General features: G+C 30.7%; 2 long non-coding RNA genes across 2 annotated transcripts; both read right to left on the reverse strand.

The window, feature by feature from the left end:
• Positions 1 to 1354: 1354 nt before the first annotated feature.
• Positions 1355 to 8668, reverse strand: LOC134680809 (uncharacterized). Its single transcript, XR_010100512.1, has 6 exons — positions 8599 to 8668; positions 5950 to 6014; positions 4114 to 5323; positions 3318 to 3387; positions 2940 to 2998; positions 1355 to 1832 (listed from the first exon to the last, which is right to left on the reverse strand). It is a non-coding gene; the product is annotated as an uncharacterized LOC134680809 (long non-coding RNA).
• Positions 8669 to 10361: 1693 nt separating this feature from the next.
• Positions 10362 to 11975, reverse strand: LOC134680810 (uncharacterized). The gene is made up of 3 exons (XR_010100513.1): positions 11903 to 11975; positions 11535 to 11596; positions 10362 to 10642 (listed from the first exon to the last, which is right to left on the reverse strand). It is a non-coding gene; the product is annotated as an uncharacterized LOC134680810 (long non-coding RNA).
• Positions 11976 to 19354: the final 7379 nt, after the last annotated feature.

The raw sequence follows: 19354 nt of genomic DNA on the forward strand, positions 1-19354 counted from the left end.
ACTGTATTTTACCCCCATGTTCTATTTTTGGCCGTGGCGGCCATTTTGGTTGGTGGACCAGGTCACCGGACACATTTTTTAAACTAGATACCCTAATAACAATTGTGGCCAAATTTGATTGAATTTGGCCCAGTAGTTTCAGAGGAGAAGATTTTTGTAAAAGATTACTTTAATTTAAGAAAAGTGGTTAAAAATTGACTATAAAGGACAATAACTCCTTAACGGGTCAACTGACCATTTCGGTCATGATGACTTATTTGTAAATCTAACTTTGCTGAACATTATTGCTGTTTACAGTTTATCTCTATCTATAATAATAACCAAAAACTGCAAAATTTCCACAAAATTACCAATTCAGGGGCAGCAACCCAACAACGGGTTGACAGATTCATCTGAAAATTTCAGGGCAGATAGATCTTGACCTGATAAACATTTTTACCTCATGTCAGATTTCCTCTAAATGCTTTGGTTTTTGAGTTATAAGCCAAAAACTGCATTTTACCCCTATGTTCTATTTTTAGCCGTGGCGGCCATCTTGGTTGGTTGACCGGGTCACGCCACACATTTTTTAAACTAGATACCCCAATGATGATTGTGGCCAAGTTTGGTTCAATTTGGCCCAGTAGTTTCAGAGGAGAAGATTTTTGTAAAAGTTAACAACGACGACGGACGCCAGACGACGGACGACGACGGACGCCGGACGCAAAGTGATGGGAAAAGCTCACTTGGCCCTTCGGGCCAGGTGAGCTAAAAACAAAATAGCAGAGACGTGGATTAAGAGGATTTTTCAGAGGGCCCCCTTCAGTGGGAAAAATTTGGTTTAATATTTAGGGAATCACTAAAACATGACTGGAGCAGGGCCCCGCTGAAGCAGTCAGTGCCCCCCATATTCCTGGAAAATTTCTGGATCCACCACGGACTAAATATCTTGATCTGTGCAAAAAGTTATTAGATCACCAAGGATATGTTTAACAATTCATTTCATATTTTTAATCACATGCTGTTTTAAAATAAAAAGTCAAGTTTATTTACTCACACCAAATTTCTAAGCATATTAATCATTATTAAATATCCCCCCCCCCCCCCCCCCCAAACCCCTTTCGGAGGAAAAATTTGGTTGATTGTACAGGAAATGACTGGGCCCCTTTATGTTAAGTTCTGGATTCGCAAATAGGTAAAGTGAGTAAGTGTATGATATGTTTGTTTATCCATCTACAACTTTAACCCACAATTATCAAGATTAAATGGGACTTTCTCTAAACTTTCAAATAATCTTCAGTATCTGCCAACACTGTGTTCCATTGTTTTCACTTCAAAAAGGTTGGGAAAACCAAAAATTTCATTATAATAAATTAAAAAACATACTGCCTTTAGTACAGAAAATCAGCTGAAAGTTTCAATGAAAATCTACCAAGCTGTGGATGAGAGCTGATGATGGACAAACAAACAAACAATACAAATCTTCTTTAACACCCCATTTCAAAGGCATATTTATGGGGATGTCTCCTCTCCCTGTTGCGGGAAAAATTTTGTTTAATCAATTGCGCTGGCCCCCTCTAAGAAAGTCCTTTAAGACCCCGCAAAATTTAAGTTTTAATGATTCATCAATTAAAAAACAATAATTGAATGCAAATGGAATACAAATAATATAAATAAAAAATATCCAATTTGAAACTCAATACAGGAATAAAAACAATTTGTTTACAACTCATTCTGCCACAAGATTACTGTCTAAGGATTCTACTAAAAAAAGATAGTAACAGTTCAGCCACGGTTTGCAGGATATTGTCTGAAGATTGTACCACACAAGGCAGCAAAGGTGACACTTTCAACTGAAAAGAAATAAAGTCAAGTTTTAATTATTGTTTGATTTCGAATTAATTATTATTCTAGAATTGGTAACATTTAATGTGCAATTTTTCAAATGAAAAAAGAACCTGATATCACTGAATGTGAAATATAAAAAATAGAAGATGTGGTATGATTGCCAATGAGACAACTCTCCACAAGAGACCAAATGATACAGAAATTTAAAACAACTATAGACTGTATGACCGTCGACAATGAGCAATGCCCATAAACCATTATCAAGTCAACTATAAAAGATTCCCAAAATGACATCTGTAAAACAATTCAATCAAGATAACTAATGGCCTCATTTATGTACAAAAAATGAACAAAAAACAAATATGTAACTCATCAACATACAACCCCAGAAACAGGCTCCTGAAGACAAAAATAAACTTTCCAAACTTTTCTGAGACTTAAGGTGGTACCTTACACTACAGGGAGATAACTCTGTAAAATCAGCTAAACGTTTTAATTACGTTGTGTTATTTAGGGAGGATTAAGCTTTTTAATGATCAAAAGTAGTGTTTGTAAAACTGCTATATAATCAGTGTAATTTATCTGATAAAATAGTTCGTTCAACGTTTTTGAAATTTTTATATTTTTGTCAAAGGGTCAAAAGTAATACTTTGTCGAAATTTTATGAAAATAGAAACGAGCCAAATTAATTTTAGTGAAAGTGTTGGGTACCACCTTAACATCAATTTTCCATGAGTAATTATTTGAAATATTCAACATGATGAATACAGAAGCTGCTGATAAATTCACTAAACAAAAATTTAAAATAATTGAATACGGTATGTTATTTGTTGTTTAGTTGACACTAACTCCACACAAAATTTATGTTAAAAATGTAGGAATAAAATTCTTTTGAAAGTTGAAACGAATATATGAACCACTGAATGTAAGGCAGTTATTATGCATCTTTTTATAAAAGCTATTTTTTTTACTTGATATCAGGTTATATCCCCTTCATATTTCTTGTTCAGGAAAGGGACAAAAAATCAGTAAAAATGGATACATAGATATCTAGGGGCATAGATACATGTATAATTAAAATTTAAATTGTTTGTTGATTAATAAATTCTCACCTTAAACAGCTCTCTTTACTCCTCAAGCAAGTTACCCAAAGGAAACTTGTGATGCTAACCTGTAAAACAAAGTTCAAGGTCAGTTATTCGCAACTTTAAAAAATATATATAGATGATAATAATTGATTAAAAGTTCTCGAATAACATACAAAATTCTGTGAGAAAATAATTGGTATTCAAAATCAAACTAATGGTTATGTTTTCTGCTCTTTGTATGGTTTTTTTATCTCTCCAACTCATTCTCGATTGCTATTTTCAATTCTATTAAAAAAATAAACTTGTACTTTATCATATAGTATAGTATTTCAAACCTTTAAAAAAACAATTGATATCAATTACTATTAAATTATGAAAAAAACTAAAAGCTTGTATACCTACCATCATGTTAACAATATCAGATATTCAAGTCTTACTCCCCACACCATGAAAACATTGTAATTTCAACAACCTGGAAAAAAATGTTTTTAAGATTAAATTGTACATAAGATTTTTTTAAAAAGTGTAACAAAATTATGCCTTGTCACATTTCTTATGAATTTGTCTTATACTATCATTTTCTGTATGTTAACTTGATACCTAAGGTACAAAACAATTCAATTGAATATACAAGTTGTTGTTCACATCCATTTGTATTTTTGTGCATCTGATGAGTTGAGCCTTTTTCAACTGATTTTTATAGTTTGTTCTTATGTTGTACTGTTATACCACTGTCCCAGGTTAGGGGGAGGGTTGGGATCCTGCTAACATGTTTAACCCCGCCACATTATTTATGTACATGCTTGTCCCAAGTCAGGAGCCTGTAATTCAGTGGTTGTCGTTTGTTTATGTTACATATTTGTTTTTCGTTCATTTTTTTTACATAAATAAGGCCGTTAGTTTTCTTGTTTGAATTGTTTTACATTGTCTTATCAGAACCTTTAATAGTTGACTATGCAGTATGGGCTTTGCTCATTGTTGAAGGCTGTACAGTGACCTATATTTGTTAATGTCTGTGTCATTTTGGTCTTTTGTGGATAGTTGTCTCAATGGCAATCATACCACATCTTCTTTTTAATGTGTTATAAAATTGTTCAGCATTGATGTAGATGTCCTCAAAATCAAACCCATTATAAACAAATAATTTAAAATGCCTATAATAATATGATCATTAGTTTTGTGGAATATTTCAACTCACCACACATTTTTCCTGGTAAGGCCTCAGACTGGGTTGAAGATTTAATTGACCATCTTCCTTAAGAGCTGCTATCCTAACCTGGAAGGTGGTTTATGTCCTCATCTTATTGTCCATTTGCTTTCAGAAATAACATTATGTAAAAATAAATATCAGATGCACTTTTTAAGTCTTTTGAAATTTCACCTAATCAATTGTAGTTACCCACAATTTCTCCCACCCTCCAAATCCATTATCTATAGCTAGAACTCTGCTTACATTTTTTTTTATTTACAGAACTCTAAATAAAAGTAATTTTAGCAAGTATACATCTGATATTTAAAGAAAATGTGTACAAAAGTGAATATTTTAATTAAAAAAGTTATATTCCATATAAACACTCAGGAAATTTCAAGTATAATGAGTATAACAAAGGAATTACCTCCCTTTTGTCCTGAAAATTTCACCCTGTTGAGACTCCACACCCTTTAAATATTTAACAATACAAAATTTGTATAATTAAAATAAAGAAATAATAATATGTAAAAACTACAACACATTTCAATAAAGGGATGCGCTTTAGCACATGATACGGCCATTGCTCTTTTAAGTTTCACCAAAACTGCATAAAATCCCCCTTTTTTAAGTATAAAAATTCATTACTTAAGAAAACGTAAAATCTAAAATTAATAAAAAGGGAAAGGGAGCTTATGCCAATAGATATAAACAATTCACCAAAGTTTCATGGACATTGGTGAAAGCCTTTTTGAGTTATTGTCCAGGTGTGAAAAATCCCCCTTTTTTATGAATAAAGCCCCATAAATCCAAAACTTAAAATCTGGAATTTATAAAAATTGAAAGGGAGCAATAACAAAATGTATATAAAAATTCAGGAAACTAAAAAAAAACACTTTACATTTTTTTTTTAGATTCTCCATTCTAAACCAACTGGAGGCCTTTTGACTAGACAGACCATTATTAAGTTGACAAGTAAAATTTGTCTGTTCCATTTCATTTTCAAAGTAAAAATGAAATAGAGATACAGGGGGTGGGGGAATAACGAAGAAGATCTAACAATTGTTAATACAAGCTTCCAATCTAATTGAAAATGGAGAATCTTTACACCTTTTTTTTTTTTTTTTATAAAAAATTACATTTTTTGAAATATATACAAAAAAAATTTGAATAACATTCTTCAGTTTTATCACATAATCATGGCTGCAGCCACAGCTTCCTGAAATAGAAATAAACATTCTTAAACATATTTGTCAAAACAAGATCAAACCAATATACCGATTTATACAATTATTAGCAAAAAAGGATGATAAAATCACTGGTTGATGTGCATCATGTTTTTTTCCTTTATTAGTTGTATGAATTAATGCATTGGTTTTCTAGTTTGAAACTGTTTCACATTTTATTATGTTCAGGCAGGGCCTTTAAAACTGGTACTGTAAAACCAGAAATTATTGCATGCTATTCTTGTGATTTTTCAACAAATGGACAAATATGCAAGATAAATAATCCCAAGATTTCAGAAAAATCTGGCCTCAAAGTTTTGCATTAGAGATTAGATTTATAAATACAAGTTCCTATTGTGATATTCAACCAGTTGCATTATTTACATTCATATAGGTTTTGCTCATTGCTGAAGGTCCTACAGTGATTGTAATTTGCTTCTCTTATTGATAGTTGAGTAGTTGGCTGCAATCTTATAACAACTCTTTATTCTTAAATACCCAATCCAGATTACCAGTATAATTAAAACTATTAATTTGGAAAATATTTCAAAATACATGTGTTCATAAAAAAATACATGGTGAATTTAAAAGTTCATTGATCAATATTTTAGTTTCTTACCATAAAATTCAGCTCCAATGGCCGTTTCCCAGCTTCAATCCTTGCAGACAAGCTGTGGTGCTAACCTGAAATATAAAATACAAAATTGTTTTAAAGGATAACTTCTGAAATACTGTATCTATGATATATAAAATGGGTTATATATGCGATAGGTTTTGAGAACATTGGTTAGACATCAATCCAACAACACAATTCAATCCTAAAAGGAGTAGGCTTAAAAGAGTTAAGTTGGCCCTAAGATTTTTTATTTTTTTTAAATCAAGCCCAAATACTACAAATTTAACATATATATTGTTCTGGTATCATTATTGATACAAAATAAACACTTCATTTTGGCACCTGACACTATAAACTATTAAGTTATGACATCTTGATTATGCAATTCTGGTGTATTCGCAAAAACGCCAATTAAGGTCCAATTTTTCACAATTCAGAACAGTTTTTTAGCATATCCAGTAATAGTTTACGTCTTTTTATTTAAATACATGTATTACCCTTGGTTCCTATAAGTTACGAAACATTTTGGATCAAAGGTATTCTTTAAGCTTTTTGATAATATCTCACAATATAGCTAATTATGGAGACTACAATGTATTATATAGAAGCGATTTATTTTAAGTCACATTAAGTTTCTTGAAATATATCCATTTAAGATCCAAATTGGGGCCCCTTTGATATTCTATGATAAAAGTTGAAATTTAAAATCTATTATAAGGCCATACTTTGCCAAGAGGCCATTGTCATATGATACTGATAAAATAAAGAGTATATACTGTTGACCAAACTCTTATAAACCTTTAACCCTAAACTAGAGGCTCTAAAGAGCCTGTGTCGCTCACCTTGGTCTATGTGCATATTAAACAAAGGACACAAATGTATTCATGACAAAATTGTATTTTGGTGATGGTGATGTGTTTGAAGTTCTTACTTTACTGAATGATTTTGCTTCTTACAATTATATCTATCATGAACTTTGCCCATTAGTAACAGAGAACTATATTTGGTAAAAATTTACATAAATTTACCAAATTAATGAAAATTGTTAAAAATTGACTATAAAGGGCAATAACTCCTTAAGGGGTCAATTGACCATTTAGGTCATGTTGACTTATTTGTAGATCTTACTTTGCTGAACATTATTGCTGTTTACAGTTTATCGCTATCTATAATAGTATTCAAGATAACCAAAAACGTCAAAATTTCTTTAAAATTACCAATTGGAGGGCAGCAACCCAACAACCAGTTGTCCAATTGATCTGAAAAATTCAGGGCAGATAGATATTGACTTGATTAACAATTTAACTTCTTGTCAGATTTGCTCTAGATGCTTTGGTTTCATAGTTATAAGCAAAAAACTGCATTTTACCCCTATGTTCTATTTTTAGCCGTGGCGGCCATCTTGGTTGAATGGCCAGGTCATCGGACACATTTTTCAAACTAGATACCCCAAAGATGATTGTGGCCTAGTAGTTTCAGTGGAGATTTTGTAAAAGATTACTTAGATTTATGAAAAATGGTTAAAGATTGACTATAAAGGGCAATAACTCCTAAAGGGGTCAACTGACCATTTTGGTCATGTTGACTTATTTGTAGATCTTACTTTGCTGAACATTATTGCTGTTTACAATTTATCTCTATCTATAATAATATTCAAGATAATAACCAAAAACAGCAAAATTTCCTCAAAATTACCAATTCAGGGGCAGCAACCCAACAACCGATTGACCGATTCATCTGAAAATTTTAGGGCAGATAGATCTTGACCTGATAAACATTTTTATCCCATGTCAGATTTCCTCAAAATGCTTTGATTTTTGAGTTATAAGCCAAAAACTGCATTTTACCCCTTTGTTCTATTTTTAGCCGTGGCGGCCATCTTGGTTGGTTGACCAGGTCACGCCACACATTTTTTAAACTAGATACCCCAAAGATGATTGTGGCCAAGTTTGGATTAATTTGGCCAAGTAGTTTCAGAGGAGAAGATTTTTGTAAAAGATTACTTTAATTAACGAAAAATGGTTAAAAATTGACTATAAAGGGCAATAACTCCTAAACGGGTCAACTGACCATTTTGGTCATGTTGACTTATTTGTAGATCTTACTTTGCTGAACATTATTGCTGTTTACAGTTTATCTCTAACTATAATAATATTCAAGATAATAACCAAAAACAGCAAAATTTCTTCAAAATTACCAATTCAGGGGCAGCAACCCAACAACCGATTGACCGATTCATCTGAAAATTTCAGGGCAGATAGATCTTGACCTGATAAACATTTTTACCCCTGTCAGATTTGCTCTAAATGCTTTGGTTTTTGAGTTATAAGCCAAAAACTGCATTTTACCCCTATGTTCTATTTTTAGCCGTGGCGGCCATCTTGGTTGGTTGACCGGGTCAGGCCACACATTTTTTAAACTAGATACCCCAATGATGATTGTGGCCAAGTTTGGTTTGATTTGGCCCAGTAGTTTCAGAGGAGAAGATTTTTGTAAAAGCTAATGCCGGACGCCGGACGCCGGACGCCAAGTGATGAGAAAAGCTCACTTGGCCCTTTGGGCCAGGTGAGCTAAAAAGTCAGTATTCATTTTAAAATAATCTTATTTATAGATTATTTTTTTTTAAACAGGATTAACAATACTGGTACCTACCTACATATTAGCTGTATTTGACCACCAAGTCTTATTCCCACACCATGAAAACATGCCACAGAAAGTACCTAAAAGAACTTAACACATTTATTAATTTTACAAACCAATTTCTATGTCAACCTAAAGATTGATTTACACATTTTTCTGATTTCTTACTTCAAGTACCAATAGTATAAAATCCACATATTTTGTAAAGATTGAAAAACAAACAAAAGTAGTCAAGGTTTATGATTTGAATTCTGCACTCAACTAATTTGAATAATGAAAATGAGTTGTCTCCCATTGAATGAACAAATCTTGCTGTTAATTGTGCTAGTCTCCCCTTGAAAGTTAATTCCTATCTTAGAATTTACTCCTGCAATTGTAATAGAAATTCTTGTTAATGTACAATCAAGGGGTACAATCAAAATTACGTGATGGATATACACACACCGGAAGTTACAGTCGAACTCGCCGCTTGAAAGGTTAGTAGTTGCATTTTCTTGTTTATATCAATTAAAGTTGGCACACCGAATGTCGGATAGTATGTAGTTTTAAAATACACAATTGTTTTTGCTAGAAAGCGTGCAGTTATTGAAAACACTTCGACACAGTTTCAAATTTTCAACGAATTTTTGTGTCGAAGTGTTAGCATTAACTGCACGATTTCCAGCAATGATAATTGTGTATTTCAAAACTAGATAGTATCCGACATTCCGTGCACTACTTTATTTATTAAATTTCATTGATATAAACAAGTAAATATCAAGTGGTCTGCTCGACTGTGTGTATATCCATCACGTGATTTTGATTGTACCCCTTGACAATGGTATCCCAAAATATTAAACTGGTAAATAAATTATTGAAAGATGTTTTTCATGCAGAAAATAAGGATGAATATGTACATTTAACAAATATTTCTAGAAAATGTATAGAAATTGTTTGACTTCAATAAACTTGCCTTCTCAATTTCATGGTAAAGCCTCAGACTTGGTTGAAAATTTTATTGACCATCTTCCTTAGAGCTGCTCTCCTGGCTGCCAGAGTGGCTGTCGTTATCTTAATTGCAATCTTTTCGTTTGTGTCCATTATTTATAGAAATAAATAAAAAAAATATCAGATGCACTCTCAATTAATCATGTATCTTGAAAATTTCACCAAATCAATTCTACCAATAGTGTCCCATAATTTCTCCCACCCTTAAATCTATTATCTGGAGCTCTGTTTACATTTTTTTTTATTTACAGAACTCTGAATAATAGTCATTGTTAGCTAGTATACATCTGATATTAAACAAAAAACTTATACATAGGAATATTTAAGTAAAATAATAAATGTAAAAGAATGAGGAGTTGAACAGGGGAATAATTTATTACCTCCCTTTGCCATAAATTTCACCTGTTTAGACTCCACATCATTGGTATAGCTATAATAAATAATAAATAATTTGATATAAATTATTTAAATAATTAACAAAAATATTTAGTACATCATTGTTCACCTAGGTGGTTCACTTCCATTACTCCGATTTTCTCAACCAATTGAAAAAATGGACACCAAGATATATAACAAATCTTGCTTATTGTGGCATTTAACACTAAAAATCTGAATTAATCTTTTCTCACCAAGATGTGTTTTTTTCTATGCTTCTTGTGAAATAATCTTTTTTATAGCTAAAAACACTGCAAAAAATAACAAACTAATGAAGAAAAAAAGAGATACATCCAACAAATCAGAAAACCAAAATGTACATTTTAACAAAATAACATTATTTTCTTTTTTAGATTCTCCATTTTTAACCTTCTGGAAATGTTTGATAACACATTGACCATAATTAAGATATCAAGAGTAGGTCTAAAAGTAAAATCGGAAAATTATGAAGTATCAATTTAGCCAACAACTTCCAGCTTTGTTGAAAATGGAGAATCTTTACAATTTTTTAATTTTTTTTTTGGTAAAAAAATATGAACATTTTTTAAAACATACACAAAAATAGTCTGAATTACATTCTTTTTGGTTTCAGTTGTATTGCACAATAATTTCCTGCAGCCACAGTTGAAGTCACCTGAAAAAGAAATAAACATTCTAATATCTTTCAGAACAATATTCAATGCAAAGGAATAAGTAACTAGTTAATAAATGCACTTATGATGCATAGAACAATAGAACATTGCTTTTACTTTGCTTTGAAGTGATTCTGTAGACTGAATTTACAAACAACCAGTCTTCAGTAGCAAACAAGGGATGACAAGTAGTTGGTTGTTGTTCGACGTATTTATAGATTATCATTGAGATGACCAATGATAATCTGTTTATCGCTATTTTACCTATGACGACCTTGTCAATTTCAATGTTGTTAGCAACGCCACATGGTCTCCTTAGTTTCTAGCGATAATTTTTCCATCTCAAGCGAGAAGCATGATATGAAAATTATCACAAAAAAGATCAAAGGAAAAATGCACAAAATAACGATAATTGTTATTATTTCATGGTTTCATTATAAATCAAGCTGTTGGTTTTCTTGTTTGAATTGTTTCACATTTTGCCATGTTTCAACTTTTAAAGTTAACTGTAAGGTATATGTTTGGCTCATTGTTGAAGGCCATAGTGACCATTTGTTGCTTACATATCATTTGGTCTCTGGGAGATAGTTGTTTCAGTGGCAATCATACCACATGATGGTCCACATCCCATTCATTATACAATGTATATACGGGAACAATTTTAGAAAACTTACAGATAGTAAGATTTTCTAAGTAACTGAATAATTTTTTTATTTCCTTTATTTATCTTGATACCTCCCTTTAGATTATATCACAGTTATAGTTCAAGAAAAATTAAAGTTTACTACGTCTCAAGATCTGCATAATTAAAATATAATACTTCTTTGCATAACATTCTAGGGTATTTACATGTTCTTGGCTAAATGACTCATTAATTTATGTATTGGTTCTTACCATATTAGTCAGCTCCATTGGCCATTCTCAGCCTCAATCCTTACAGACAAGCTGATGCTAATCTGAAATATAAAGTGTTAAGTCTTACCAGAATGGTTTCAAAAGATCACTGTTACCATATGAAATTATAAAGAAATAGGTTATATATGTGTAATAGAGGCTGAGAACATATATTAACTAGATAGCAATCCAACAAACTAAATAATTAGGTTCGATATTCAAAATTACGTTATGTTTGTACTGATAAAAAAAAAAATGCGTAAACTAGAAACCAAACTCTTACAAACTTTCAAGCCTGAACCACATAAAATTTAAAAAGAATATTTATAAAACATTTATTTTATTTGAAACTGTATACTGGCACCTACCTATATACTAGCTGTATTAGACCTCCAAGTCTTATTCCCACACCATGAAAAAATCTCACAAAAAAACCTGAAATATATGAAAATTTACAATTTATATACTTTATATTTCAATTTCCCTGACATTTACCAAACATTATTCCAATTTCTTACTATAACATAAATAACTGTAAAATCAATATAAAAGATTAAAATCAAAAACAGTAAGTCTTAAGTTTATTGATTGAATTTTCAACTCCACAAAAATAATAATTTAAATATATTCCATTGTTTATAAAGGTAAATTATGAGTTATCTCCCATTGAATGGCAAAAATAACATTTTACATTAGCAACATCAACTCTATCATATGCCCTTAATATACAATTTTTATCAAATTACTGATTGTATAGAAAATGTTTGGCTTAATTAAACTTGCCTTCTTATTTTCTTGGTGAAGCCTCAGACTTGGTTGAAGATTTATGTAACCATCTTCCTTGGAGCTGCTGCCATGGCTACTTTTCATGCTTTTCAACATAATTCTTTGTGATAACCAGTTCACTGAATCCATTTTAATATTCCAATGTCCTTTCCGTTGTATATAATCCAATATACAATTGTCCAAAGAATGTTCCAAAGCATCTCACAATATTTTCTTTTTACATTCATGGCAGCATGGAAGTAATTCTCAATATAAAAAATAATTGTTTGAACTCATACATAAAACAGTAAAAATATCAGATGTGCTTTTATACATGTAACTTGAATTTTGAAAATTGACCAAATGTTTTTTTTTAAATACCCACAATTTCTCTTTCCATTTTTATTTAGAACTATGTTTACATTTTTTTTATTTACATAGCTCAAATTATTGCTCTTTTATTAGTTATAAGACATCTGATATGTAAATACCTAAAAAAAGAGGTTATAAAAAAAGAACAGAATATTTATTGGCTAACACCTATAAATCACAAACATTTTTTTAATATTTTGGAGCATAGTTTAATAAAATTTCCCTTGTTTTAAGTTTCTCTTTACACACATCATTAGTATGAAAATAATTCTACAAAAATTGATCATAGCCTGAAGTAGCTCAGTTGTGCAAGTTCATATTTTCCATCAACAAAGGAGAATGGTCTTTACTGAAATTTAAATATATGGAAATATAAAAGGTCAAACATTTGTGATGACGATTAACCTTAATCAATTTGCATGCTCATCATGTGAGTTCTAAACAAAAATTGTTACATTCTTACAAAGGTTTAAATAAAAATCTCCTAATTCAAGAATAGAAAAAATTATAACTGCAGGAGTTGATTACACACACGAGTACTGTCTGTAAATTTTAATAAAATTTCACAAATTTCGGGAAAATGGGGGGAAATTTCTCAACCAGTTTCATACTAGGAATAACACAACTTCAATGTGAGTGCAATCTTCCTTTGAAGTTTCAATGGTAAAAGAAACGCTGATAATATAAAATACAAATATAATACAAAATAGTGGTATGTTGTAAGAAATCTTTACATTTAGGATAAAATTTAGGATGAAATATTGTAAACTAAAAAAATCCTGTTTCTTTAAATTAAAAAATAATTGTCCAAATTCAAATTCCATGTAATAAAATCATTAAACTAGAATAGTTGAAGGAAATAGTTTCAAAATTTACAATTCAAAAGTAACATTTTTGTTCCCAAATTAAGTTTGATACATGAACCATATTAATCGGTGATGTCAAAATTTGATTTTCATAAGAATGCTTCCAAAAAACTTAAGAGAAGAGAAATCACTGATATCTTGACATTAATAGAGATGGACTGACACAAGGTAAACTTTGGGAATGACTGGTTCCTTAAATGGAGGATAACAGTCAGAACTAGCTCCTGTCAATACACAAGACAGGAAACACCTCTTTTCTGCCATTTGGAAACAAATCCCATGTAATACTGTAAATAGTTTTTTCCATCTTCAAATGATAAAAAAGCAATTATTCTCCCCCAGGGGTGGTTCCAGCCATTTTTAAAGAGATGGGGCTCCCACCCAGGATAAAAGGCAGGGTTCAAACTAGGTTCTGTTCTCATTTAATTGCAACCAAAAAATTTGTACAGGTTCTGCAGATCCCAGTGTCTCGCTTACTTTTGCTGTTAATCCCAGGCTCAACAAAAATGAGGGGGGGGGAATATCAATAAAAATATTCCTCTCAGACTATCATTTGATTGTAAGAAGCTTCTGTCCAAGTTTGGTAAAAATCCAGAATAGTTTATGAATCTAATAATTGTTTTAAAAACTTTAACTTCAGAATATAAGGTTAACTAAGTCCATTAATAAGCAAAATACGGAAAAACAGGAAATAAGTTTTAACTATTTTTTGTCTAGATACTAGCTTTTGATCATAAACAAGCTTCTGTCTAAGTTTTTTACATATCCAGAAATTTTGAAGAAAGTTATTAAAATTTTAAAAACTTTAGTGAATGTATTGTATCCTGGCATTTATAAGTAGAATATGGAAAAATTAATTTGTTTCATTTACAAAATTTACTTCTGGGTACTATCTTATGATCATATACAAGCTTCGGTGGAAGTTTTAGAAATCCAGAATAGTTTTAGAAAGTTATAAAAATTTCAAAAAACTTAAACTAAAGAGTGAATTTTTGTGATCGCCAATGATGACGCTGCTGACAGAATGTAGGATGGCTAAGTCTCATGTTTTTTTTCAATTAAAGTTGAAGGCTCGACAAAAAGTATTAATGGTTTAAAAAGAATGTTAAATAAAATTTGTTGAATAGTGTTTAATCAAATTTTGCAGAGGTACATGCTTCCAATTGGCTTCCCTCAGAGTTACATGCCTCTAATTGGGACCGCGCTGCCAGGGGTACTGCTTCTAATTAGCTTTAGCAGACAGAGGTATATATGTACTGCTTCAAATCAGCTTCGCAACAAGACAGAGGGTATGTGCTCCCAATTAGCTTCACTAAGAGGTACATGCTTCCAATTGGCTTCGCTCAGACAAACGTACTGCTTCCAGTGTCGAAATGGTACGGTTATAATGCAAGTCTGTACTATATCCAGCCTAGTGAATGGTACATAATTGCAAGTCAAATGTCGTCCAAATATACAAAAACATATTTTATTTAACATTCTTGATCTAGTTTATTTTCGCATCTACCTTCACTCTCCTATTTATAAATTATCCTGATGGTGACATTGTGAAATGCAAATTATCATTACAGGATTCTGCAGTTCCCTATAGTTTCAATCCTGATGAAGGTGCCATAGGATCCAAAATATGGCTATCTTATCAAATTCACTTTAGCAATCCCTTAAATTTTTTTATTATCTTTTGATTAAAATAAGCATGTCCTAGTTCTGTCAAAGTTTGGTAAAAATCCAGAATAGTTTATGAATTTAATAAATATTTTAAAAACTTTAACAGCAGACTGAATGTTATGTTAACTTGAAGAAAAACTAAGTCAGTTATAAGTGAAAAATACAGAAAAATGGAATTTTATTTTTACAAAATTTACTTCTGGGTACATGTACTATCTTATCATCATAAACAAGCTTTGGTCCAAGCTTGTACAAATCCAGGAGAGTTTAAGAAAGTTATCAAAGTTTTTAAAACTTTAACCACAGAGTGAATGTAATATTTCCCAGGAGAAAAACTAAGTCCAGTTACAAGTAAAATACAAAGAAATGGAATTTTATTTTTACAATATTTACTTCTGAATACTATCTTATGATCATTTACAAACTTCTGTCCAAGTTTGGTATAAATCCAGGATATTTTAAGAAAGCTATTAAAATTTAAAAAACGTTAACCACAGAGTGAATATTTGTGGACGATGCCAATGACGGAATGTAGGATCGCTATGTGTCACTTTTTCAACTTAAGTCAAAGGCTCGACAAAAGGAGGATCCAACCTCTCCAGAACTCCCACCCTCTGAATCTACCACTGCCCCTAAAGTATGGTACATGATCTAATTTGAACCTGCTTAGTTATAAAAAAGAAGATGAGGTATGATTGCCAATGAGACAACTATCCACTATCCACTAAAGACCAAAATGACACAAACATTAACAATTATAATATGTTTAAAGTGAATATTGTATGCAATTGTTAAGAGAAATATAAGGGGAATTTCGAAAAGAAATGTCAAAATCTTGTCATGATGAGTAATTGTTAAATGTGACGAAAAAGTTAAAATTAAAAATAGTTGTTAATTATGTATTGATAATTATAAACCAAATAGTTATACCAAACATTTTTAAGAATTACACTGATTTTAGAAAAATATGATGCCGAATGGACAAATGTCATTTTTAGAAATTTCTTAATTAAATTAAATTTGAAACAAGTTATCTCCCTTGCTTAAAAGTAAAAGTTTTCAGCTGTGTAAAGACAAAGCAAAGAAACAAACAACTATTTCGCTTAAATACAACATTCGAGGCTAATTGATGAAACTTGATTACAAATATTTTTCAAGCAAAATGTGAATACTGTGGATTCCTTATTATTGACAGTTTTTTTTATTATTATTATTCATGTGAATGACAAATTTTAGGTTTTCACAAAATTATTTTTTGGGGGATTTGTATGGAGAATTTGTAAAATGTCTGAATGAAAGCATATTATTGGGGGTTAGAGTTAAAAATGAACCCAAGAATGATATATTTGAAGCAAAATAATTAGATACTTCTGTTTAATACTAGGGATTTTTATCTAAATAACTCTGGGAAATGATGATAGTTTCAGATAAATAAGAATGAAGGTTTAAGGGGGGTATTTGAAATGATTTAAATACTTGTTCTTCCCACTTGGTCAAAGCATTAAGTGAATTTAATTTAAAAGGTAGATTATAATTTTGAAATGTTACTTTTACTTCACCATTATCTTGTTAGCAATCAGTGCTTTTAAGAAACAGATACCCTGAAATAATTTTGATGACGCTTAAGTATATAACATTTTGGGTAATTTTTCACAATTAGGTATTTGAATTCAATCTAAGATACAAATATATTTTTAATATTTTGGTTTCCAATACATCATAATATATCAAATATAATTTAGAATTTGATTAAAGACCTTTGTTTTTGACATTGTTTCGAAAATTATAAAACTTTTTTACAGATTTAAGCTCAAAATTATAATTTTTTTAATACTTAAATTACCAAACAAATATCAAATATTTTCATTTCAGAATTACATATAAAGATTCCCTCAAAAGCAGAACACCATATCCTGAACACTTGAAAACCATGACACCATTCAAAGAACCAATGAAAAAACAAAAGAAACAACCAGACCCTAGCAACTGCAAGCTACTCCAAAGAGAAACTATGTTAGTAATAGATAAGAAACGCAGCGCTCTGAGCTCAATGTATTTCTGAAATGGTCATTTGATATTTGCTTAGTCTTCAAAAAAAAAATCAAGATGAACATTAATGTTCAGCTATGAAACTTTAAATGCAGATGACAAACTTTAATTTAGTTTCAAGTACAAATGTACTGTTATTCTCCAATTTGACAATCAAGATGTATTGAAAACAGTAAAAATTTTAGGGAAGTTGTTAAATTACAAAACTGAAATTTCAGTTTTATCATTTAAACGAGTGTATCACCAAAAACTGCATGAATTGTTTTGAAAATTTCAATTTAGTTTCAAGTACAAATGTACTGTTATTCTCCAATTTGACAATCAAGATGTATTGAAAACAGTAAAATTTTTAGGGAAGTTGTTAAATTACAAAACTGAAATTTCAGTTTTATCATTTAAACGAGTGTATCACCAAAAACCGCATGAATTGTTTTGAAAATTTCAACCACCCGAAAGCACTAACAATGCAAACAAGACAATGTTTAAAAATGTTTTATAAATATCTGTTGATCATTTGATCCAAGGACCTTAAACTGTTTTACAACCTAATAAACCTCATCCTAAGTTATTTCAACTATCACCCTTTCTGCATTGATCAATTTGATAAAGAAATTAAATAAATGGGCGTTCCACTCTGGGTTAATCTCCAACCTCTTTTTTAGCTTCAAATGTTGTTGCATATATAAGTATGGAGATTTGTCACATTGGCACTCATACCACATCTTCCTATATATATCAATTTAACTATTGAAATTGATGGGCAAACCATTTTGCTGCATTTCAGAAGAAAATCTTGTTCAATGGTTAAATAGTGTTGTAATCAAATTAAATCAATCTTCTTCGACGGTTTTATCATTTAATATCCAGTTTTTAATGTATATTATAATTTGTATGCCTGAATCTTTTTTTGAGTTTTTTTCGGTCAAATTTCTAACTTGGTTGTTCACATGAAATGCTTAATAAAAATCTCATGTCATTTATGTATTCAAGCTGAATATGTTCTCAAAAAAAATACTTTTTGGTAATTTTTAAATATGAAATGAAAATTATTCCAGAATCCACCGACAAGAATCAAATAAGTACCACTTGTATTTATATCGGCATATTTATCTCAATATTTTTAAATTATGAGAAGGTGTCCATGGCTTTAATTAATCAAATTATTATTTGGCTACAGTTATAAATTATTGGATGAAAACTTTTACAACAAAAAAAAATTGCTCGACATAATCTTCCAGAATCGTTGATGGTGAATGTTTGGGATAATCATAAATATTTTTTTTTATTACAATATCAACTAATTTCAGAAATTCAAAATCTTATTCAATTAATCTGAACCAAACCATATTTTCCCCAATTACTAAATACTTTGCAGACATATCTTAATTTTCAAGCAGTTTTTTACCACTTCCCAAGGGTAAAATATACATGAATTTGATCTTGGCATAGTGTACCTGAATTTTACTTCACAAATTTAGAGCAAAATTGCATCATTTGTTGAAATACCATATCGTATTGATACCCTTATTTTATACAACTTGCCTCCCCTTCTAATTTAGTGAATTTTTATTTCGCTACTCAGTGGCAGAATCCAGAACTTTTCATGAGGGGCCCCCCTCTAGTCATACTACAGTGATTCCTTATATAATCAACCAAAAGGAGTATGTTCGATAAGGTCCTAAAATGGCCCCCTTTTTAGCGTAAATTTCAAATTCAGATTAATCGACCAATATCACGATAAATTACAGCTAATCCATTGACTAGCTAGGATATACACCATTTTGTTGGAAATTTTACGCTTCTGCGTTTCATTATGACGTCACAAGTTGAACTCATCTTGATTTTCACGAAAAAATCAATGAAAATGGGTAAATTTCCTTAGATTATTGGACAGGAAATATAGAGCACATACGTCAACAACAAAGATCTTTTAAAATAATGTTTGTGAAGACATTTCACACGTCTTATTTGAATCTTAAGCTTGTCGACGCCTGCGCTCTATGTTTCCTGGTCCTTCATTTGGTTGCAATCTGGCTCATTTTGACAAATTTCACCAAAATCCCTTATTTTGACCTTTTTGGGATGTAAAAATTAACGTGT

This window comes from Mytilus trossulus, chromosome 8 (assembly GCF_036588685.1).
Source record: "Mytilus trossulus isolate FHL-02 chromosome 8, PNRI_Mtr1.1.1.hap1, whole genome shotgun sequence".
NCBI classification, from domain to species: Eukaryota; Metazoa; Mollusca; class Bivalvia; order Mytilida; family Mytilidae; genus Mytilus; species Mytilus trossulus.